General features: G+C 40.9%; 1 non-coding gene across 1 annotated transcript; it reads left to right on the forward strand.

Annotated features, from left to right (window-relative positions):
• Nucleotides 1-922: 922 nt before the first annotated feature.
• Nucleotides 923-1,054, forward strand: LOC117724080 (small nucleolar RNA SNORA17). The gene has a single exon (XR_004608768.1). It is a non-coding gene; the product is annotated as a small nucleolar RNA SNORA17 (small nucleolar RNA).
• Nucleotides 1,055-6,545: the final 5,491 nt, after the last annotated feature.

A 6,545-nucleotide genomic window follows, 5' to 3' on the forward strand; every position in this document is an offset into this window, starting at 1 on the left:
CTTCCTGACAAAGCATCAGTAGAAGCAAAGGTTACCTGTAGTAGAGAAAGGCCGGAAGTACAGCTTGTCAGAAGATTCTGGAGTCAAGGAAAAGGAAGACCTGTTGCCAGAGATAGAGGGAATTCCCTCCTATCCGTCTTCCCTCTGATATAAGGGAAATTTTGGATGCCACGATGTTAATCGGAATGCTTCATACTGGGATCATCATAAGGCCTGACCTGGTTAGAGTCTGCATTATCAGTTTGGAGATCTCCATCTATCAGGTGTTAGTAGCAAGCTAACTTCTAGTCAAGGTACAAAAGCACAGTGAGAGACCTCTGTTAAGAATGTCTGCTCTGGGCACCAAACCCTGACACTATTACTGATGCCATGCTGTGTGTGGTTGCAAAAAGCATGGCTGTCCTCTGAGAGGCTCTACCAGCAGCTGAATGAGACAGATGTAGATACTCACAGCCAACCACTGGACTGAGGTCTGGGACCCCAAATGGAAGAGTTAAGGGAAGGACTGAAAGAGAGGAAGGGGATTGTAACCCCATAGGAAGAACAACAGTATCGACTAACCTGAACCCCTGGGAACTCCCAGAGACTGAGCCACCAACCAAAGAGTATACATGGGCTGGTCCGTGGTCCCCAGCACATACGTAGCAGAGAATCGCCTTGTCTGGCCTCAGTGGGAGAGAATGTGTCTAATCCTGTAGAAACTTGATGACACAGGGAAGCGGGATGCTGGCAGGGGTGAGGTGGGGGTGGGTGGGTTGGTGGGGGAGCACCCTCTCAGAAGCAAAGAGGAGGGATGATGGGGCGAAGAACTCCAGGAGGGGGCACCAGGAAGGGGGCAACATTTGAAATGTAAATAAATAAAATAACTTGATGATGATGATGATGGTGATGATGATGAAGACGATGAAGATAAAATGTCTGCTCTGCCCCGAGAGGCTTTTCAGGTGTGGCTTCTGTGTCACATGTGAATCAGTATGTAGCAGAGAGGAGAGAGGCTATATGTATGCTCAGTATTCTGACCTGTGAATATCTGAATGACTAGTAGCCTAACAATTTCTGAGAAAAAAGTGAGACGGAGGCTACCACCCGTCTGGCCCCAGGCAGGCCCAGATGGGCTCCCAGGACAGAGAGCAAGCTGGAAATTATAAGAATCCCACCTGGGACCTTGGGCCAAGGAAGGAGTAAGCCCAAGGCAGACATCTTTTGCAAGGGGCCACTCAGGCAGACCTGGTGAGGAGCAAGTCCCAGAGGATCACCATTCAGGGGCCAAGGGGCCCAGGCAGGGAGATAACCTGAGATGTCCACCAGTCTGGTGATGGGCAGGCCTGTGTTGGGGAAGAGTGAGATGAGCCCTGCCTGGCTCCATAAAGCATGACTGGGATATAGCATCCTGAGACCACTCCTGAGATGACCCCCAGACACTCAAGAGACCCTGGGTACCAAGAAGAGAAGCAACTAAGTGGTAGAGAAATGGAAGAGAGAAAACCAAGAGGATGTGGGCACAATGAAGAGAGGCAGAACTGGAGGCTTGAGGTTGGTGAGGAACAGCCTGATGTGAACAGATGGTGATGATGGGGTTCTGGCCTGTGCTGCCACCAGGGACTGTGTCTGTTACCATCAATGGCCAGGCAAACATCCCTGGTCAGGCTGCCTCTTGGGGACATAGTCTGAAGACTGTGGAGAATTGGCACCAACATTTTCCAGGGTATCTTAGAAGACCTGGCTCTGGGCATGGGAGCATGGGCGCTCTAGTAAGGCAACTAGTTTTCCATACAGCAGCCTGGACAAGGGAGAGATGTCCTCGCCCAACCTCTGTCCCTTGCTATCTACAGCAGACAGGAGAGCTGGGTGTGTTGTCATAAGAGCAGTAGAGCTGTCCCTGCCCCTCACAGGCTGCAGCACATGGGAGAGAGGGCCCTGCACCTTGCTTGGGCAGTAAATTAGAGCTGGTCTTGGGCATTGGAGTTGTAGGTGAGCCAGCCCTGAGGACAGGAGCACAGGAGAGCCTGCCCTGCCACTTCTCTACTGTATGGTAGAGCAGACAGGAGAGAGATACCCTCCTCCCTTCTCTCCCCTCACCCCTCTTTATCTATGTCAGGCAGGAGAGTTGGTCCCATAGTCACAAAAGTGGGAGAACTGTCCTTCTCCCTTACCAGCTTCAATTCTTGGGAGAGTGGACTTGCATCTTACCTGGGCAGCAAGTAGAACTGGCCCTGAGTGTGGGGGTTGCAGGTGAGTTGGTCCCAAGGGTGTGAGAACTAGATAGCTGGCCGCGCCTCTTGTCTACTGTGTGGTGGCATTGGCTAGGGAGATATACCCCTCTTTTGGAAAAACAAATCTACAAATAGACAAGAAGACTCATTGCTATTTTCTAGAGATAAACCAACCAGTCATCTAACCCATTAAATGGTCTAGACACTGAGATTATCATATAAGGATTTAAAACACCAGTAGCTTATATGTCAAGTGATCTATTAAGAAGCTGGATGGCATACAAGAATTGGTAGGGGGTGTAAGTAAAGAAGTGGAAATTACAAATAAGTGAACACTATTAAAATTCCTCAGCAACTGATCTTTAGTTGCATCAATATGATACTCAAATGCAGTGCAAGGTAGCGGAAGAAAAAGCAACAGAGCATCTCACAGGTGTGGAACGTTATCAGATACATTACCAAATGAGCATCGGTTCTCGACTGAAGTAGTGCACACCTGAGAGAGAATGAAGGATTTCAGAAAGAAGTTGACTCTGAAGAGCACATATAAGCATTCTACAGTGGAACTAACCGTAGAATGAGAGGAAATCTTGAAGACAGAGGAAGAATATTTTAAAAATTCTAACGATTTGTCAGTAACAATGCAATCCAAAAATAAGGAAGTTGTATACTTAATCTTCTACAAACATGGTAATATACTATTAATTAATATGTTAATAATTAATAAAATTAATATACTCAGCTATTATTCTTAACCGCTGAACAGTATTCCATTTTGTAAATGAACCACATTTTTTGAATTCATTCTTCCATTGTGGGATATCTGGTTGTTTCCAGCTTCTGGCTATCACAGATGAGGCTGCTATGAACATAGTGGAACATGTGTCCCTGTGATATAGTGGGGCATCTTTTGGGTATATGCTCAAGAGTGGTATAGCTGGGTCTTCAGGTAGATCTCTTTCCAATTTTCTGAGGAACCTCCAGATTGATACCCAGAGTGGTTGAATCAGTTTGCAATCCCATCAGTAATGGAGGAGTGTTCCCATTTCTCCACATCCTCACTTTAACAAGTAATGTGTAACAACAATGTGTAGAATGTGCAAGGTGCCCAGCTCAGTTAATGGAGATTTTTGTCTTCTGTTTAAGCAGGCAAAAGACATCTCTCTTATAAGTTAGTTTGGATTGTAATTAAATTGTAATATAATTTTTTTATCCATGCCATTTAAGAGAATGGCATAAGTCTTAAATATTTTGTAGCCAATAAGATATATTGACTATATATAGATATTTATGTCTCAGACAATCTTGGAGCTGTTCCTATGTAGAGGGACCAGCACATTTCATGTCTTACTGATCTCCCTCTGTCTGTAGCCCAGATCCTGAGAGGGTCTTTCCCAGTCAAATCTTATTTCCAATAATTTGGATGGAGGACATAATTTTTCTTTTCGACTTTCTTTCTCTTCTTCCCCTTACCCTCTTTTTACTCTGTACACTCATGTTTTTTCTATTTCTTGCCTTTATTAATTTTTATATTTTTATTTTAAGTGATAAAAGTTTCTAGTTTTCTTTGGTTAGGTGCTTTGTTGTTGTTGTTGTTGTGTTGGTCATGTAAAATTCCATAAGGTGACATTCCTTTAGTGAGCAGAAGCTGGGAACGATATGGTCATGGTGTCTGTTCACAGTAGTAAAACCCTAAGACAATCATATAGCTTGATGTTAGTTAACCCACTGCTGTGACCTTTCCTTCCTACTGTTGCTGTTTCTCTTTCAGAACAGACTCCCACACATGTATAACGTGCGTGTGCGTGTGCGTGTGCGTGTGTGTGTGTGTGTGTGTGTGTGTGTGTGTATGTGGATTGTATGAGAAAGAGTGAGATATTTATCTTTCTGAGTCTGGATTATTTTGCTTTATATGATTTTCTCCATTTGCATCTATTTTGCTTCAAATTACACAATTTCACTAATTTTGGCTTAATAAAACTCTACTGTTGCATCAATACCACATTTTTCTTTTCCCATCTATCTGGTGATAGCATCTTCTGAGGCTGTAAATTTGCTATTGTGCTTAAAAAATTGTGGTCGTGCAAGGATGTCTGTAGAATGATACTTTAGATGCATTCAGGTATATATCCTTTAGTGTCTTCAATGGATAGTATCAACTGATGAGATAAAGGTTCTCATGACACATGCACCACGGGCCATGCCTGTGAGGGATTAGGTTGATTAGGTTATTTAGGGTGAAAAAAATTCTCCCACTTTGAGTGACATCATACTTTTGGCAGGGATCCCTGACTATACAAAAAAATGGGATTAAATATAGCTAGCTATTTGCTGTCTGTTTCCCGAGTTTACCACCATGAGATTGTGTCCTGGAACTCTAAGTCAAAATAAACCTTTCCTCTCTCCTAAGTTGCTTTTTGTCATAGCAACAGAAGAAAATGGCTTTTGTTGTTGTTGTTTTGTTTTCTTCTACACTGTTTCTCTGTCTTTGCAGACCAAGGAATACAACACATTGCTACCTAGGATTTATTTTGCATTATTCCGTTTATCTTAGTGAACATTGGTCTTGACCCTTGATTTTAAAATACATCTTTATCTGAAGCTCTTTCTGATTCTGAAGTCTACCTTTTATGTCGCCTCATCAACCATGCTGGTACTCTCTTCTACCTAGAGCCTCGTTGTAAATTATTATGTTTCACTGTGCACTAGAATATATGCTTCAAGTTAAGAAATTACTCTTTTTTTCTTTTATTCCAGGGACTAACATTCTAAATTTGATAAAGTACTGCCTCACTATTTCCCTTATTTCAATCTATCTTTGAAACCTAACGTCAAAATTTGCCCCATAAAGAAAAAGAGATGCTTTATTTTAAGGTAACAAACACACATGTGCTTTGTGCAGTTGTTACAAAGTCAATATTAATGAATCAAATATACCAGCTGGAGCCAAGTTCCCCAAGCAACAGAACAATGAATTCTCAACTTCCTTCACTTAAAGCTTTTCTCTGCTGCGTAGAATTGGAGAGCTTGTAACATTTAGTTCAATTTGCCTTCTGCCCAGAAGTAATTTGTTGCAAAGCCAGTAACTAGTAAGAAGATAATGTTCCCAAATCTTCTTTTAGAAGTCCTCAGATTATAAAGTTTTATACTTCCACCTTCCAAATAAAGATCGGAAACTTATTATGTATTGGTATGTTTTAATCTTTCTCTCCTTCATACTTTCCATTTAGATCATTTTGGAAACAAAACTTACATGTTTCATAAAATACATCATTTAGAATGATCCAGTCTAGTAGACACTAATTGAAATTATAATCATACAAAATACAGACTGGAAAATAATTTTAAAAGTTATTTTTAATCACTTTTGTTTATCATAGCAAGATGCCTCACATATTTATCCAGTTGCAGCTAGAAATGCTATCATAATTTAAACTTTTAAGAATGAATCAGTGTTCTTGATAAATTTTCATAATCATTATCCTTCATTTTATTTAATTATTTTTGTTGAACACACTTAATTTTTTAAAACTTGCAAATAGAAAACATCTCACACCTAGACTAACACAATCTCTCATATAAGGTGTTGCCCAGACCACAAGTACCTACATCCGTGCACACATCTATGTAGTCATAATCGCCACTATGAAACTGTAGTGTTTTGCTTTGGATTTTCTACTTTCACTATTACATCTTGCAAATGTATCCACCACGCACACAATGACATAATGAATTTAAAGTTTCTGCACAACAAAGGACACACTCACTAGAGCCCACAGATAGCCTACAGAATGGCAGGCTGATATACTTCAGACAAGGGGCTTATACCTAGAGCTTACGAATAATTGCAGAAATTAAATATCAGGAGAATAAGACTACCAATTAACAGATAGGTTAAATCCATGACAATGCTAAAACTAGAGAAAGCTATTTGGTCGGTGTCTCCTGTAACTCATATGTCTCTTATGTGCATTGCATCCTTCCTCATTATCAATTTTTACCCTTTCTTATTTTCTTCTCTATGCATCATGAGGTACTCACTCACACATGCATTTGATCACATGTATGCATGGATACATTATAGAACTGGATTCATCAGTAAGAGAGAACATGCTTTATTTTCTTTGTTTCTGATGTCAGGTGACCTTGCTTAATACTATACATTCTAAATCCATCTTTGTCCTCAAAATTTTGTGATTTTATTTTCAGTATTTCAGTTTCCATATGTACCTGATTTTTATTATCTATTCATCTGTTGGTGCACAACTAGATTCTTGCTATAGCGAGTAGAACATCAATAACCATGGCTGTTAGATATTTCTATGGTTGTGT

This window comes from Arvicanthis niloticus, chromosome 19, assembly GCF_011762505.2.
Source record: "Arvicanthis niloticus isolate mArvNil1 chromosome 19, mArvNil1.pat.X, whole genome shotgun sequence".
Lineage (NCBI taxonomy): Eukaryota > Metazoa > Chordata > Mammalia > Rodentia > Muridae > Arvicanthis > Arvicanthis niloticus.